This window comes from Erythrolamprus reginae, chromosome 3 (genome assembly GCF_031021105.1).
Source record: "Erythrolamprus reginae isolate rEryReg1 chromosome 3, rEryReg1.hap1, whole genome shotgun sequence".
NCBI classification, from domain to species: domain Eukaryota; kingdom Metazoa; phylum Chordata; class Lepidosauria; order Squamata; family Dipsadidae; genus Erythrolamprus; species Erythrolamprus reginae.
Genome location: NC_091952.1, coordinates 29,089,361 through 29,108,401, shown reverse-complemented (window position 1 = coordinate 29,108,401; position 19,041 = coordinate 29,089,361). Strand labels below are relative to the sequence as shown.

General features: G+C 39.2%; 1 protein-coding gene across 4 annotated transcripts in view; it reads left to right on the top strand.

Moving 5' to 3' along the window:
- The first annotated feature begins 1,979 nt into the window (after positions 1-1,979).
- EYA2 (EYA transcriptional coactivator and phosphatase 2) overlaps positions 1,980-19,041 on the top strand; it is a 169,545-nt gene continuing 152,483 nt past the window's right edge. Inside the window, exon 1 of one of the 4 annotated variants that reach the window (XM_070744678.1) lies at positions 1,980-2,044. The gene's annotated coding sequence lies outside the window, so the exon portion shown is untranslated. Of the gene's footprint in view, positions 2,045-2,118; positions 2,174-2,447; positions 2,620-2,859; positions 2,888-19,041 lie in introns of those variants that run through there. The other 3 variants (XM_070744677.1, XM_070744676.1, XM_070744679.1) reach the window with 3 other exon arrangements.

Here is a 19,041-nt window from a genome sequence, read left to right as displayed (position 1 = left end):
TGGTGTATTTACTTTCGCATCTCTACTTCGCGGAAATTCGACTTTCACGGGTGGTCTCGGAACGCATCCCCCGCGAAAATCGAGGGAACACTGTATACAATAGAATTCAGTATAGTTACTGCTGTGGGACAGAAGCTGTTTTTCAGCCTTTTTGTCCTTGTTTTTATTGTCCTGTACCATCTGCCAGATGGTAATAGTTCAAAAAAAGGGTACCCAGGATGAGACGGATCTTCAAGAATGTTTTGAACTTTCTTAAGGCAGCAAGAGCTATAAAGGTCTTCCAAAGAGGGGAGAGGGCAATCAATGATCCTTTGGGCAATGCACAGAAATATACAGCAAACAGTGTATATCATCTGTACTGTTTGCTGTTTGCTGGAAGGCAAATTGCTGGGAGGCAGAGGCAGAATTTTTTCCCCTTGTTTTCCTACCCCAAAACTAAGGTACCTCTTATAGACTCTGCTGCATCTTATACTCAGTATTTGTATAGACCACATGTAGGATTGCAGTATTTCACATAAATTGAGAAACTTCATGGTGTAATTATCTCTGCTGCAATGAAAATATGCTAAAGACAGATGACTATAACATGAGAGATTATTTCTCCCCAAACTGATATTCAGCACTTTAATAGCATTAAATACTTTAAGAAACCTAGAATATTTTAATCCACTTTTCCGCAATTTTAAGAAGTTAAATGATCTCCAGTTCCTGGATTTAGAAAAAGCAGGTCAGAAATAATATTAATGCTTTTGAACTTAGGTATTGAAAATGACTTCTAAGAGTACTAAAGACACCCAAGAAATCAAATGGTCATTGAACAAATCAATCTAGAATTTTTTGAGGCATAAATGACCATGCTCCAATTATCATACTTTGAACACATTATGCAAAGACCTAATTGGGGAAATGTGGAACCAAATGCATTATGGGAATAATATCTGGTATCCTATACCTTATATGACACAGAAATAAATACAACTGATTTCAACCAGGCTTATTCCCAATATTACCCATATTAGAATTGTGGTTTTTTTCAGAGCTTGCAACTTTCAAATTGAAGAACTGACTCTCGTAAGCCTTGAAATATCGGGCCACAATTTGGATGGGTCCCGCTCCACAAATTGGGCCTCCTCAAAGTACCTAATGCTCTGTCTTACACATTGGCAAAAAGAATCAGAATACAAAATACAAACTGGGAGGAAACGAACTTGTAGATGACCCTCACTCTGTCAAAGACCTTGGAGTACTCATATCCAATGACCTAAGTGCTAGAGCCTACTGTAACAACATTGCCAAAAAAGCACTAAGAGTTGTTAATCTAATCTTAGTAGCTTCTTCTCTGGTAATATTACACAGCTAACCAGAGCTTACAAAACATTTGTTAGACCAGTTCTGGAATACAGCTCACCTGTCTGGAACCCCCATTACATATCAGACATTAGTACAATCAAGAAAGTCCAGAAATATTTTGCAAGAAAAGTCCTTCACTCCTCTGCTCACAACAAAATACCTTATTCCAGCAGACTTGAAATACAGTACTGGGATTTCAATTTACAACTACGTGGCCTTCGATCTGATCTAAATGTAGTTCATAAAGTTATATACCAAAATGTCCTTCTTGTTAATGACTACTTCGCCATCAACCGCAGCAATACATAAGCATGTAACAGATTCAAAATAAATGTAAACCACTCCAAACTCGACTGCAGAAAATACGATTTCAGTAATAGAGTGATCAGTGCCTGGAATACACTACCTGACTCTGTGACCCCAAACCCCCAAAACTTTAGCCTTAGATTGTCTATAGTCGACCTCTCCCCGTTTCTAAGAGGTCTGTAAGGGGCATACATAAGCGCATATTCAAACTACTTCTGTCTTATGTTTGACAAATAGATAAAATAAATAAATAAATTCTGGAATGAGTGGATGTGAGCGTCGGAGGCGCGCACGGAGCGTTAGTCCTTAAAGCTCCCGAAACTCTCGTGTTTCTTGGAGAGATGTAATCGGCCAAGAGAAGCCGCCTCGGGTTACAACGCCACGAAAGGTAACCGGAGATGATCCGCATGTGAGCAACCTCGCCAGGGGAGCCTTTGTGGGGGACCCCCACCCCACCCCCTTAGGTCCCCTCCGCCCCGAAATCCAGAATTGCAAGACGTCTTTTCCCCCTTTGACGGTGTGTGTGTGTGTGTGTGTTTTCTTTCCTTTGCCTTCCTCCTCCTCTTCCTCCCTTGCACACCCACCACCCACTCAAGACACCCTCCCCGGCCGCCCCCGCCCCCCAACGCCCCGACAGTCCCTTTCCAAGTGTTCAGCAACTCTCGCCTTCGGGGTCCGCGCGCAAAAGCCGCCGGTCTTTTTTAGGTGAAGGGCGAGCTAAGGGTAAGGCGGCAGCCTCTCGGTCCTAAGTGGGCATGTGCAGAGCTCCGTCGCACATGCTCACTGGGACCTCGTGAGGACTTCGGAGGGCACGTTTCTTCTCGCCGGGGAAAGAGAATCGTGCCTTTGCCGGCTTGCGGACTTTGGCGAGCACGAGAGCGGCGACGGCTGCCTTGAAGCCGCCGGCGAGCTCCTTCGCTCTCCTCGTCCTCGCCGCCGCCAGACGCTCAGCAGCAGACCGCGGTGAGTGGACAGGAGATTTGCGAGCTCCCCCTCCCCGCTTTCCAACCATCCCCGTCTTGGTCCCTCCGGTGCCGTTTTTTTCCTGCGAAGCGCATCGGCGAGGTTTGCGCGCGTTTGGGCACTTTTGGCGAGGGCGCTTTTACGCGCGTTGAGCACTTTTGGCGAGGGAAAGGGCTTTGGCGCGGCGATGTGGTCAAGCCTGCGGAACAGTCTCCCGACTGAAGGACTGGGGGTCTGCTGCGGCCCTCCTTCTGCTGCCCTGGTGACGGTAATGCGCGCTCCATCCTCCGCGGGGAGGTTTATTTTGCGCGTCTTTGGACTCGCGGGTGGGCGGCTTATTAAGTTTGGGTCCGGTGTGGTTTTCCCGTCGCGTCTTTTTTGAGAAGAAGGGGCTCTTCTTGCTTTCGGGACGCTGTTTCTTGTCCTTGGTGAGCCTTCCACGAAATTCCCATCCAAACTTCGGCAAGTGCGCGTCCCGAGTTGCGTGGGAGATTTTTAAAGGGGGCTGCCAGATCGGGTGGTAGGAATGACCAGCTCTTTCTCCCCCCTCATCTTGTTACACTACTCAGAAAGTTTTATTAATTTGGCTAAAGTGGTTTAACTCTGGGTGGCTGGTTTTCAATAGTTTCCAAAATGGTTTTTTTTTAATATAAAAAAATCAAAATGAATGTGTGTTTTTTCCTCCCTCCCTGGCTAGATTTTTGTTTGTTTGTTTTCACTGTGGAAAGATTTCTGTCCATTTCGAATGGGTTTGTAGAAGATATAATAAGCCTATTGTAGTATCTTGACTAGGTTAATATGGGTCCGTATTTCTTGCTTTCGTGCTAATGTATGGAGGATTACTTGTGGATGATGCTTTACCAAAAGCTATGTTTGTGTGTACGTGTGAGAAAATAAATTAAGGAAATGTATATACTTTCATGGAATAGATATTCTGTGTATTTGCCATGTAGATAACTGACTTTACTTTTCTGTCAATCTTTAGACAGATCAATAATGTTCATAATATTCTTCTTTTTATATTCTGGATGAAGTGTTTTGAGTTCATTAAGTATTGAGAGTTCAGTAATGGCCTTGTAATTTTTAACAGCACTTTAATTTTAAATGAATATTGAAGCTATAAATTTGTCCTTGGGCATCTGCTTGAAGTTTTTAATGTATGAACTCTAGTATTTACTTCAAAGAACCCCAGGAAAAGAACATTTCTCTTTAAAATATGAAAGTAAAATTGAAGTAAATGGCAGCTTGCCCGTGTAATACAGTTATCAACAAAACACAGATGTCTTTTGTGGTATAAACTTGGATTTTATTTTACCTTGGGGTCTGATATTTTAATCTGTTTTTAGTGTTAAAATCATTTTTGCTCAAAGCATAAAAAGAAGATTGAGTTTGTGGGATCCTATTCCAAATCAAATTCAATTTGAGGTTCAGGTTTGTTTAGAAGAGTGACAAAAAACTGCCTAAAAGAAGGTTTCATTAAAGATCAAAAGTTGATTTGTTTTCTGGAAAAGAAAAATAAGTACAATGTTATACTGTACATTTTGAATGTGATATTAAATACTGGTGTCCAAAGAAAAACTCCTGTAATACCTTAGTGAGCTACCGGTTGGGTTGGCTAACAAATATTTTAGAGTAATAAATTTGAATTTTATATTCTATTTTCCTCAAAATTAATATGGGAGAATCTGAAGCATTGCCTTTTATAGCACTCTTAAAATATTTGGATCAGATTCTTGACACAAAATTTTGTATTGAATTTAATATTTTCTCTGGAATTTATTTTTTCAATACAATGGATTTATCTTGGTTTAGTATGCTTTTGAATACTGACATAGAATTTAACATAATAGTTAAATTCTATATATAGTTTCTTGGGATAATATTACTGTATGTGCTTGATTAGTTGTTTTTTTTCAACTTATGCTGTAGTATTGGCTCATATTATTTTCTTTACCGTCTTATTTTTAAATTTATAATTGTGTTGATTTTTGTTTTGAAATTGTTAAACATTTGGTTTTTTTCTTCTTCTTAAAAAGCTCTGTACCCAAGTATCATTTCTACTTACCTTGAAATCTTAGTTGTTAACAAGCAATAATATATATTCAGGATGTGTGCTGTGGACACTTAATGTGTTGCACAACTGAACTTCAGAGGCACCATAAATCAGCTATGCACAACTGCTATGTTTAAAGTGCTATGTTTCTTGTTCAGTTTTTACCATATTTCCCTTCTTGCTATTAAATTTCTAAAATACAGTGCTGACTACAGGAATCTTTACCAGAATACCAAAATTTCTTCTCTACCAAAGTTCAAGGAATTTTTCATTTGCTTTAAAGGACAAACTTAGAATTGCTTTCTTAATGATAGTAGAGAGAAAAAACATGAAGTATCTTTTTCTGTAGATGCTAACAAAATTGAACGGGTCCAAAGACGGGCTACAAGAATGGTGGAAGGTCTTAAGCATAAAACGTATCAGGAAAGACTTAATGAACTCAATCTGTATAGTCTGGAGGACAGAAGGAAAAGGGGGGACATGATCGAAACATTTAAATATGTTAAAGGGTTAAATAAGGTCCAGGAGGGAAGTGTTTTTAATAGGAAAGTGAACACAAGAACAAGGGGACACAATCTGAAGTTAGTTGGGGGAAAGATCAAAAGCAACGTGAGAAAATATTATTTCACTGAAAGAGTAGTAGATCCTTGGAACAAACTTCCAGCAGACGTGGTTGGTAAATCCACAGTAACTGAATTTAAACATGTCTGGGATAAACATATATCCATTGTAAGATAAAATACAGGAAATAGTATAAGGGCAGACTAGATGGACCATAAGGTCTTTTTCTGCCGTCAGTCTTCTATGTTTCTATGTTTCTAACTATATTGTCCCAGGGGGCAATAGTAAATAGCATTTTAGCCAAATAGAAGTAATATACATTCATATTACCACTTGTATGCTTAAAATTAATTGATATGTGGAAGGATAGCATTATAGTCTAGTTGCCTATATTAACATTGCAGTCCTGTGGGATTTAATCTGAATTAAATATAAAGAGAAATTGCAAAATGCTTGAAAGGTTTGTGCATAAGCCCTCTGGATAAAATATATTTACAATTTGAACTGGCCAATTTATATTTAGATGTGATAATTGAGAAATATCCTAGAAGAGTTAATGTTGAGCCAGTCTACTACGCTGTACAAATTGCATCATTAGATCTTTAACTGACCTGGTCATGTGTATTAACTCTACACAGCCAAGGATATCAAACCACAAAGCGTTTTGGTGATACAACAATGCAAGTAGGAAAGTAGCATCCATTCCATATCCCTAATATCTATATGTATTAATTAGAGATGGAATCTAACACAGAATTGATAAAAAGACTTCTCATATTGTTTAACAGTCCTCTTCATCTTCTCTCACACTGATTTTTCTTGGATTGTCTTCTCTTCCTCACTGCCCCTTTTTCCTTGATAAAAATCACCCCGTTGCTTATAGGTTCGATAATGAGGCTTAGACAAACAAAATTTACTGCTTAGAGCTCCAAATGTTCATTGGTTTCAATAGAAAGCATTTTCTTATCTAGGCTCTCATGGGAATGATAATGGTACCCTATGAAAAAAAAGTATTCCTAACTTCCCTAACTACATTCCTTACACCAAATTCCCCCTGCAGGGCTATTGACTTAGGTAATGGAAAAAACCCTGTAACTGGGACCAATGGACATTTGTGTCAAGAAACGTTCCCTTAAATGCATTAAGGTTTATAGCGGTAGACATTAGTATCTGAGATATGGCCTTTCTACTTACAGTCACAAATTAATTACTTTGTGATCTGATTATAACTCCCATTAAAATCTCTCCTACACTTTTTGTGTGGTTTCTTCTACAGATGAAACCTGAAATTATTGTTGATTAATCTTTCCTACAATCTCCTTGTGCAGTAAATTCACAAGCATCTTAATAAGAAGTTTGTTGACAGAAATTTATTTGGAAGGAACACAGTGTTTCAAAGATATATGGAAATTAAAGAATGTAATTGCATCCATTGAAATATATTTCCATCCCTATAATACATTGCACTAAGTAAGTATAAATTATATTCTTCAACTTAATGCTACGAGTGAAAGTCAAAATAAACATAATTATGTCCTATTTAATTCAACAAAATAGTTTAACTCCTTCCTATTAAGTTCAATACAGTTACTTTATGCCCTCTCTTTTAAAAACACAAGTGTAAGCAGAAACAGCTTTATTTGGAGGATAAATTGGGATTTATTTTGATTTAATTTGATATTTTGTAAAGGAATATTCAAAATACCATCTTCCAATTTGAATGGAAACATGGCATAATAGAAAATATGAAGGTTTTATTGTTTTATTAGTTATACACTTTTAATTAATACTTGATTTGTATGATAAGTATATTTAAAATCACAAACACATTCCATCAAGCACATACCATAATATTTCACTTCAAATTTTGCTGCTTTTCATTTTGCAGCTGAAAGTCTCTTGTAAATAAATACAAATTCAGACAAGGGACGATCCTCAAAAATGTATAGTTTCTGTTATAATTCATAATCTTTTCTTTTCTTTTCCTTATCTTTTTTCCCCTTCCTTTCCTTCTTTTTCTTTCCGAAACAAAGTTTCCTAGGCCTGCTTGATCCTTGTTTAAATTATTAGTTCAGAGTTCCATTAATCAAACCATAAGATGCTGGATATATATAATCTTTATTTATAGATCGTAATGCTTCTAATGATCACTCTGCCTCTGAGGCTTAAAGTAGTTACCCGTTGCAGAAAGGCTTTGGAAAGGCTTCATATTGCAAGGAAATGAAGAAAAACAACTTTTTGTTTTCCAACATTAAAAACAACATTTAATGGGAACAGATAGAGAATATTGGAGGAAGTGAAGTAGAGCAATTTATAACTAGATTTACAAATATACTGTATATGCTACTAAGCTCTTCTGCTTTGAATATATGAGTTGAGTTCTATTTGCTTTTGTTGATTATATACCTTTTGCCACAATTGTGCTGTGCTAAGGAGACTTCTAATTATGCTAATTTCAATAGATTGCTCACAATAAAAGATGGCAGAGGAAGAACTGTACTGAAAATTATCATAATTGGATAGCCTTGCATTGGTTACCATATTTAAATGTATTTAAAATTGGGTAATCCAATCTCCACTCCATTCATTCTTTGATTTGTTTCTGTTGAACAACTATTTAATGCACAGCATTTCAAACTTCTTTATTATCCCCTTATAAACAGCATAAAAGAAGAAAAAGAAGCAGTTTTATATAAAGAGAGCAATTAATGCTATAATTTTTTAAAGTTATGGATTTAGTAGTGTTTTTTTCTGTGTCAAAATATTAAAAGTTTTGAATCAAATGGATTCTAAATGCTTAGTTTCTACTACAGTAAAGACCTATACAGCAAGTTGCAATTCTGTTTACATCTTCATGCTATAGTTTTTGAAAATGGATAGAATCTGGTGAAAGAAATGGGTTTTTAATAAGAACGGAATTAACAGGCATTTAATTAACAAAAGTAAACACTACTGCATACTGTAAACATTAGTAAACATTATTATATTACAGCCATAGCAGGATGATGTGCATCTGAATCCCATTGTATTAATTTGATTTTTTTAATCCCATTGTATTAATTGGATTTTAATGTACCCGTTAGTTTGCTAGATTCTACCCAGTTCTCTTTTGCTCTAGAAAAAATGGTTATAATTTACGTACTAGTCTCAACAATTTTAAAAGCTATTAATCTAGAATAGCTACACTAATAAAAACGTAATCTCTTATTTTTCTGCAAAGCAAAGAATGTGGTCCTTTTATTAAATTACCATCACTAGCTTATATGATTCTTGAAGCCTATTTAATTAAAATCAACGTTGCTACTGTTTCATTTTGTACATGTTCTAATGGATAGGAAAATTCCATTCTTTCAGAGTATATAAAACAAAGCTAAAACAAATATTTTGCTTATCCCTGCTGACCCATTAACTTTACACATTTGTTGTTCTAAACCAGAGGTCCCCAACCGCCGGTCCGCGGACCGGGACCGGGCCGTTGGGGTTTTCCAGCCGGTCCGCGGCGTCGGAGACCCAAAGCCCATGTGGAGGAAGACGGAGCCAAGCGGGGCCACCCGGAGACCTTTTCCCGTCTTCTTCTCCTCGCTCGCTCCCCTCATAGCCAGCAGCCCCGCTCGCGGGGGGATGCCCGTTCGTAGCTACCAGCCCGCCAAGCGTCGAGGGGGCTTCCGAGGCTGAAGGGAAGAGCCGGAATGCCCTTCCCGGGTTTAGATTGCTTGCTGTTGGGGGAAACGGAGGAGGCGGCGGCGGCGGTGGGGCGCGATCGCCTACTTTCTGGAGCGAGGAGAAAAGAACCGCCGCCTCCTCCGTTTTCCCCAACAGCAAGCAATCTAAACCCGGGAAGGGCATTCCGGCTCTTCCCTTCAGCCTCGGAAGCCCCCTCGACGCTTGGCGGGCTGGTAGCTACGAACGGGCATCCCCCCGCGAGCGGGGCTGCTGGCTGTGAGGGGAGCGAGCGAGGAGAAGAAGACGGGAAAAGGTCTCCGGGTGGCCCCGCTTGGCTCCGTCTTCCTCCACGCAGGATGGGCTTTGGGTCTCCGACGCCCTCGCCCGTTCCCTCAGGAGCGATGAGTGGGACGTCTTCTTCTCCTCGCTCGCTCCCCTCATAACCATCCCTCCAGCGTCGAGGGGGCTTCCGAGGCTGAAGGGAAGAGCCGGAATGCCCTTCCCGGGTTTAGATTGCTTGCTGTTGGGGAAAACGGAGGAGGCGGCGGCGGCGGTGGGGCGCGATCGCCTACTTTCTGGAGCGAGGAGAAAAGAACCGCCGCCTCCTCCGTTTTCCCCAACAGCAAGCAATCTAAACCCGGGAAGGGCATTCCGGCTCTTCCCTTCAGCCTCGGAAGCCCCCTCGACGCTGGAGGGATGGTTATGAGGGGAGCGAGCGAGGAGAAGAAGACGTCCCACTCATCGCTCCTGAGGGAACGGGCGAGGGCGTCGGAGACCCAAAGCCCATCCTGCGTGGAGGAAGACGGAGCCAAGCGGGGCCACCCGGAGACCTTTTCCCGTCTTCTTCTCCTCGCTCGCTCCCCTCATAGCCAGCAGCCCCGCTCGCGGGGGGATGCCCGTTCGTAGCTACCAGCCCGCCAAGCGTCGAGGGGGCTTCCGAGGCTGAAGGGAAGAGCCGGAATGCCCTTCCCGGGTTTAGATTGCTTGCTGTTGGGGAAAACGGAGGAGGCGGCGGCGGCGGTGGGGCGCGATCGCCTACTTTCTGGAGCGAGGAGAAAAGAACCGCCGCCTCCTCCGTTTTCCCCAACAGCAAGCAATCTAAACCCGGGAAGGGCATTCCGGCTCTTCCCTTCAGCCTCGGAAGCCCCCTCGACGCTTGGCGGGCTGGTAGCTACGAACGGGCATCCCCCCGCGAGCGGGGCTGCTGGCTGTGAGGGGAGCGAGCGAGGAGAAGAAGACGGGAAAAGGTCTCCGGGTGGCCCCGCTTGGCTCCGTCTCCCTCCACACAGGATGGGCTTTGGGTCTCCGACGCCCTCGCCCGTTCCCTCAGGAGCGATGAGTGGGACGTCTTCTTCTCCTCGCTCGCTCCCCTCATAACCATCCCTCCAGCGTCGAGGGGGCTTCTGAGGCTGAAGGGAAGCGCCGGAATGCCCTTCCCGCGTTTAGATTGCTTGCCGTTGGGGGAAACGGAGGCGGCGGCGGCGGTGGGGCGCGATCGCCAAGTTTCTGGAGCAGATAGGCTTTGAGTTTTTGGCTGGGGGGGGAGAAGTAGGACCTTCCTAAGTTCCCCCCCCAGTCAAAATCACAAAGCCAGGCAGCCCCCAGCCGCCAAAGGAGCCTCCTCATTCTCCCTGCCCTGTGGAGAAGTGTGGAGGGCTGCGTCACTAAGCTCCACCCCTCCATAACCCCACCCCCATATGACCAAAGCCCCCCCCACCGGGCCGTAGAAAACTCGTCTAACTTAAAGCCGGTCCCTGGTGCTAAAAAGGTTGGGGACCTCTGTTCTAAACAGCTAAGCCAGTTTTCTTTTCTATTCATCCATGCATGCTGCAAAAACATTTCATCAGCTGCTGCACGTGCCCGTATGATAATACTAGAAATTGCTAACTATGGTCTTGACATGTCTCTATTCATTTCAGTTAAAAATAATGCACAAAGATTTCCTAGCAGAAATATACCATATCAAGTTGTGGTTTTACAATTTGGATTTAAAAAAAATAACCCTAGATGTTGCTCTAAAAATAGGTTTTGTCTTTTTATAAAAAGTATCTTATTTGTATCAGAGCTGCTTTTGGCATTAGAAAATTTAGGTATTGTGTGTGGTGTGGTGGACTATAAGTATAACAGTAAGCAACGAATTGCAACTTCCAATCTTAGAATACAAATCAAACATGTTAAAAATACAAACAGCAGATGATTATTTGGACCAATGAGCTTTGAACAAACTTACAAAGCTACTGAATAGTCCCTGAATTTTCTTACCTTCACTTGGCACTGGATATTTAAAAAAAAAAAATTACTCACATCCCACAGATAATTCATTCAATCTGAATAGCTACACAAAGATCTGTAAAGAGAATAAGAGTGGATGATACTTATTAAAATCACCAATGAGTTGTTCTCTTGCAGAATCTTTCTTTTTATACTACTGATAACTCTCTTGAGAAGATACAAAGCTCAGTTGCAATACTGTTGGGATAATACAAGTCTTTGCTTTTATTGTAACATTTAAAGTGCAGGTAGTCCTTGACTTATGACCACAATTGAGCCCCAAATTTCCGTTGCTAAGTGAGATCAGTGATAAATGAGTTTGGGCCCATTGACTGTTTACGTTTTTAAAATTTACACATAAATTTACGAGGAAAATCTACAGAGGTGCGGGATTTTTTAAATATTTCATAAATATTTCAAAAACAAGTCAACACAAAAGAAAAAAAGATTAAAACTGTTTAAATCATTTTAAAATACATTATCTTTCTCGTTTCACATACATTTAATTTTTTTTCTCTTTTCTCTTTCAATAGGAAGTAACTTTATCTGTTTTCATTCTTTTGCCATTCCTACAGGCTAAACAATTGTCCGTATCACTTCATTAAAATACATACAAACCAGTTCCTGTAGATTAAAATCCATATTTTTTTTCAAAAACTAATCCTCTATGTCGTTCGTCTTGAAATTTAATCTTAAAATTAATTTAACAATATGTTTTGTAGAGTATGTTTCTAGAATCAGATCTTGGCAAGTGAGCATAAATGCTTGATTTATACTTATTTCAGAATAAATGTGCAAATGTATGATGCTGAAAACTTTACAGTTTTTCAAAGAATGAAAGTGTAAGATACTTTTTAAAGGAAGCTAAATTTAAATGTGAACTGGTTCTTTTACAATGTGTTTATGACATTCTTTTTTAAGTTGCTGAAAATTTTGGAGGTGATGTATACAATAAACAAATACAGCAAATTATATGTGTAATGTACAAAAAGTCAAGCATTATACTCAATTTATTTTATTGATTAAATTTTAGAATTGTTTGCTGTTTTCTTTTAAACACTGGCTTGTTGGTTATATGATCTTTGAGCATTTAAGTACAATAATATTTTATCTTGAAAAAGCTAGTTCATAAAATTAATAAAATATTATATGATTGGTCTGTATGGCCTGATTTTTGATACACCTTAAATATAATTATATGCAGTAGGCGCCTTCTGTACATACAAAACAAAGAATCCTTTGCTGAGCTTGCGTGTTTTTAAAAAATATATCATGAGGAACTGCTTATTTGTCTAAGAAACTTAATCCTAATTAAAACCATTTCAGTCAAACAAAGAAGATGAATTAATTGATATAATTCAAAAGTGAAGTGGTTTCATTCCTTAAGTTAAAGTCTCCTTTACTTTATGAAATTGTCTTATCTTTTGTTAATTGGTATCCTTGGTTAGAATAATTACATTTGAAATGGGAAGCTTTGTGTCTTTTCTAGAAATAAATACTTAAAGAGTTCCTGAAAGTTATTAAACAGTACAAAATCTTTGGGATGATGATATGATTTAAACACTTAGATATGCATAAGAGAGTTCGAAAAAATGTTGGAAAGAAAACTAGCTTCAATGGTGTATACGGTTACCTTGGCTTTTGTGAAATGGACATTCTTTATCCTAATTTCTATTCTGGGTTTCCAGATGTTACACCAAATGAACTGATGGCTGATAGAGGAATTATAAATAAGGGAAAAAAAGTTAAATAAAAAGGCACAGAGGTGGAGGTGGGGGGGGAGACTTGTGGCTCTCCCAGCATTGTTGGATTGCAGTTTATTATCACAACCAGCATAGCTATATATATATTTAATTATTTTAAACATTAGATTTGTTATATGCTGTTTACTGCTGTTGTTAGCCACCCCGAGTCTACGGAAAGGGGCGGCATACAAATCTAATAAATAAATAATAAATAATAAATAAATAAATAAATAGCTAGCATTCAGAAATTATACATGTCATAATCCCATAAAACCTTCTTAAATTATCCATAATTAAAAGAGCCTGTTCCCCTCCCAGCATTAAATAACATCATTTGTTCCATAAAATAGTCCTGACTTATTAGTAAATTTGTTTGTTTATTTGTTTGTTTGATTGATTGTTTGATTCATATGGCTGGTCCATCTTAAGCAACTCTAGAAACATAGAAACATAGAAACATAGAAGACTGACGGCAGAAAAAGACCTCATGGTCCATCTAGTCTGCCCTTATACTATTTCCTGTATTTTATCTTAGGATGGATATATGTTTATCCCAGGCATGTTTAAATTCAGTTACTGTGGATTTATCTACCACATCTGCTGGAAGTTTGTTCCAAGGATCTACTACTCTTTCAGTAAAATAATATTTTCTCACATTGCTTTTGATCTTTCCCCCAACTAACTTCGGATTGTGTCCCCTTGTTCTTGTGTTCACTTTCCTATTAAAAACACTTCCCTCCTTGACCTTATTTAACCCTTTAATATATTTAAATGTTTCGATCATGTCCCCCCTTTTCCTTCTGTCCTACAGACTATACAGATTGAGTTCATTAAGTCTTTCCTGATACGTTTTATGCTTAAGACCTTCCACCATTCTTGTAGCCCGTCTTTGGACCCGTTCAATTTTGTCAATATCTTTTTGTAGGTGAGGTCTCCAGAACTGAACACAGTATTCCAAATGTGGTCTCACCAGCATTCTATATAGTGGGATCATAATCTCCCTCTTCCTGCTTGTTATACCTCTAGCTATGCAGCCAAGTCTAGTTCGCAACAATAAAACCGTTAACTATAAAACCATCATTAAACGATAAAACAAAAACCCTGCACAACTCAACACCTTTGCGATTGTTGACAGAGGTGATGAAACTGTTTCCCCATGATGCGATCTCACATATTGGAAGGAAATCTATGCAAATCACATCATGAAAAACCTAGGTTACTGTCATTTATGGGTTGCTTTCCTTTGTGACACAATGAGAACATCCATGCCTTGCATATGGACTCTGGTTACATACACAGTGCAACTCAGATTATGGCCTGTGAAAGTAGCTGCTACTTCGATATGAATACAGTCTAATGCTTTTTCCATTCTGATGCATTTTTCTGTGTATTAGTGGGATCCAAGAAGACATTGGAAGTACAGTATTATCAGAGGGATAGCTGGGTTGTATCAAAGGGAGCCAGGTTGGTAAATGGTTAGAGTTTAAAATAAAGGTTTTTACTAGTAAGTGGGTTGGGGGGGGACTTTTTGTGCTTGATAATAAGGTGGTGGTGGGTAATAGGACAGAACTATCTTAGATGATAAATGGATGGATGGATGAATGGATGGATGGATGGATGGATGGATGGATGGATGGATAGATAGATAGATAGATAGATAGATAGATAGATAGATAGATAGATAGATAGATAGATAGATCACACACACACATACACACACCTATCAGTTTTTAACTTGGATATGATGTTGTCTTGTACCTTTCTTGATTGGCTCAATAAAAATCATTTTAGCCTTTCTTTGGGGTGGATTCTTGTTATGGTCTATCTGGTAGGTCTGACAATCTGCCATTTCTGATAACAGAAAAAAACCATATTTTTCACCATTATCAATAATGCTGAGTAGGCTTGGGTAATGTTCACATTTCAAATCTGTTTTACAGAATATTTGTTGCATTAGAAATGCAAGATTCTGGTTATTATCTTATTGGTTATAGAAGAAAAACATGTTGGTCTGCCCAGCATTCTTCAAGACTATGGGGTGGAAGGGAGAAAAGTTTGAGAATGACTTGATTATGGTACCTGGTAAGTGGTTCTTCAAAATCCAAGAATTTCTGCAGGTAAAGGGAGAAGGATCACCAATTTTGAAATGCAAAAGTTAAATACCGGCAAGGGTAAACTCAGAGCAAAGAACAAAGTTATCCTGCTATTAGCTGCTTTTGTAATAATTGAGAAAAGATCATTTTCCCAAGATCATTTGGCATCTCCATAACTTTAGGACAGGAAAGAAATGTGGCAAGTTGGATGGAGCTTCCTTGTTAAAATGCTCACCTAATTTTCATCCAAGGAACCAATCGAACTCACTGGCTAAGCGGGTTAATATAGTGGGTCAGTTCCTACACATTGTAAAACAAATATTCCATTAATCGATTTATTTTTAAAAAATAAATATGGATAGCCGCCCAGCTATCCCACAGTCAAACAATGTGACTCTGAATGGCTGACAAAAAAACTCAATAAACAATAAAATCAATAATAGTCAACCTGGTTTATATTCTAGGATGATTTAAACCAAATTTTACAAAATGTTCACAAAGGACAAGTTAAATATCAGGGTTGTATGGATTTGAAAATTGTTCAAATAAATGCTTCAATGAACGCTGCCTAATGTATCTCTTGGTTATTCTTTCAATCAGCAATATCTTTTTTCACATTTCTTTGGATTGAGCCTCATTTCCTAGTGACTGCATGTAGGTGCGTCAATATAACTTTCTTGGCAGTATCTGAGAATTGGCTTAAATTGACTTCTGGGTTGATGTTATCCCAGTCTTGCTTATATAAATCTACAGATAGTGGAAAGGTTAATATTTCTAAGCATCTTGGCTATATGATGGGGTCCTGATTTACTTTTTAAAAAATTTTGTTGGCTATGTTTACAATTTATATTCTACCTTTCTAACTATATTTTACTATTTATATTGTGCTTTTCTGCCCTCACAAGGTATTTAATAGTTTAAATTAAAGAGAGAAAGAGGTGCAAGTTAAAAGAAGCTCTCTCGTGTGAATTGAAAACACAAAACCTAATGCATTGCCTCCACCTCCATGTGTTTCAAACAGACTGCCCTAGCAGGTTCCAACTTTCAAGAATAGCTTTGGGGGAGATTTTATTTATTTATTAGAGTTATAATCTGTCTTTTTGTTGTTGTTTGTTGTTAGAATTATATTTTAGAGCAGGACTCTTCAACCTTGACAACTTTTAGACTTGTGGAGCTTTGCTGGCTGAGGAACTCTGGGAGTTGAAGTCCACAAGTCTTATAGTTACCAAGGTTAGAGATCCCTGTTCTAGAGTTATATCCTACATATTTGTTTGTTAGTTATATTCTGGCTTATTTTGAGATGTCAAAGCAAAACATCTAGCAAAGATCATCCTTTTGTGGGGGGTGAGTCAAAAAAACAAGGTGGTGAACATGACCCCATGATCAAAGCATGCATGACAGACATAAGAAAGATGGTGGGATTTTTATTATGTGTCTGCCATCTTGACCTTTTTTAGATATCAGATCCCGGTGATATGGAGCAGTATCATTTCCACTTTTTCAATTTTCACCCATACTATCAATAGTGTTTAGACTTATATACTGCCCCAAAGCACTTTACAGCATTCTGTGGGTGGTTTGCAATGTAGACCACATTGCCGCCAACAATCTGGGTCTTCATTTTTCTGATCTCCGAAAGATGGAAGGCTGAATCAACCTTTAGCCCTAACAGGATGGAACTCTGCCTGAGGGCAGACTCTGTTTGCAACATCTCATTTTAACCACTGTACCACCAGGGTTCACCCTGTAATTTGGATTGAAAGAAAGTGGCTCAGAATCATCAGCTAAACTTTCATAACTAAAAATGGCCTTATTCCTTAGTCCGAACTAGAGTGTATTGTTTCTACATGTCATATAATTGTTTGTTTGTTTTATTTATTTATTTGCTTCCTTCCTTCCTTCCTTCCTTCCTTCCTTCCTTCCTTCCTTCCTTCCTTCCTTCCTTCCTTCCTTCCTTCCTTCCTACTTACTTACTTACTTACTTACTTACTTACTTACTTACTTACTAACTAGATTTGTATGCCGCCCCTCTCCGTAGACTCAGGGCGGCTCACAACATACAATAGAACAATTCACAACAAATCTAATAAATTTAAAGGCGGGGACCCTTTCAGAGCTGTATGCAACAAAATTTCATTTTAATGTATGCGGATTAGTATACGGTCAGGGTGACAATACGCTAAGCCTGTCATTGCAATCCTATTTCTAAACCCTAGACCAGGGGTCTTCAAACTTTTAAAGACGGATTAATTCACGGTCCCTCAGATTGTTGGGGGCGCTGGACTGGCTGGATGGTGTGGCTAGGTGGTGATGTTACTGGGTGGGTATGGCTAGGTCATGTGACTAGGTGGGGGTGGCCAATTTAACAATCCATTAAACAATGCACACAAATTAAACTTTAATTTGTTTTGCTTGTAGGCATGTTTTATTTGCTTTTGTTTGTACAGTATACTGTATTGCTCTTTTGGTTGACTTTTCTTTTTTACTAGTTCATTTTTTTTCAATTGTTTAGGAGTTTAATGTTCCACTTTAAGAAACTTGCAGCTATTCTTCTCAGCCCAAGGAGCTTAAGAAATATCTCTCTGAGTGTGTCTCTCCCCCCCCTCTCTGTTTTTCTCTCTCTCTCTTAATGTTCTGGATGTGGTGGAAGTGAAAAACAAGCAGTTTTTGCCTGGTTTTTGGCCTCCTGGGGCATCTATGTAACTAGTTTTTCACCTTCCCAGCCTCCAGAACATCTCTGCAGGCCTTACCTTTTAGATCCAGCCCATGGAGCTATTAATGGTAAGTCCTATGCTTGGCCAAAGAGTGGACAGGGTGCTATGGACGGGGCAGCTTTATGATCCTGTGCGGGCTGGATTAATGGTTTCTGCAAGGTGCATGCGGCTCACAGGCCATAGTTTGAAGATTCATGCCTTAGACCTACAGTATGGAGAGAAGCTAAAGAAAGCTGTTTGGCTGAGTAAAGATCCCACTTGTCCTTCTCAGGATCCAACTGCCTCTTTTATTTCTAATAATATCTCTCAAACCCAAAGAATGCTATTCCATCCTCATCAGGAAGGATATTGCATGCTCATGTAATCTTGCCTTCCAGTTGTATATTGACATCTGCCACGTTCATTAAAATGGCATCCCCATTTCAATTGCAAGCATGTAAGCTACGTGCGTCTGTCAGAGGGTACAACTCATTATAGATAGATACTGTAGCTATGATCTGGCTTAAAAATGGACTCTGCCTCTGAGCAAAAATTTTAAAAAATAAACACAGATTTATTAAACAACTTGATTTGTTTAATTTCAAAGTTGTTCTTCCCTGTATTGCTTCTCTGATTTCCTTGCAACAGCAACAATTCCCTATTTGGTGATAAGCTGATCAGTCTCAACTAGTATTAAATTCACACCTCATTGGTCTTCCACCCACATTGGGTTGACATCTTACACCTGCTTCTTCATGACAGAAATGTGTTCCTCTTTATTTTGCCTGGCATCTCCAGTTACAAATATTGGTCCAAAGCCCAGTTTTGGGATACCAGCTATCCCTTGCTGGAACTCTTTGTGAGTTGCATTCCGCTGGTGGGCAATATGACCATCTCTTATGCAGACAACTCTTTCCATAGTCTCAAAAGATTTAATTTATTTAAGGCTTCCTGCCCCGAGTCTTCAGAGAAGGCCGGCATACAAATTTAAATAATAATAATAATAATAATAATAATAATAATAATAATAATAATAATAATAATATAATTAGCTGCAATGACTCTGGCATAAGCCAGTGAAAGTGGTCCCAGTGGTCCTTGGCACGCTGGGCACAGTGTCAAAGGATCTCAGCGGACATTTGAAAACCATCGGAATTGACAAAATCTCCATCTGTCAATTGCAAAAGGCCGCTTTACTGGGATCGGCGAACATAATTCGCCGCTACATCATGCAGTCCTAGGTGCTTGGGAAGCGCCTGACTGGTGATGAAATACGAAATCCAGCATAGTGATCTTGTTTGCTGAGTTGTATTGACATAATACAACTCAAGACCCACCTATAT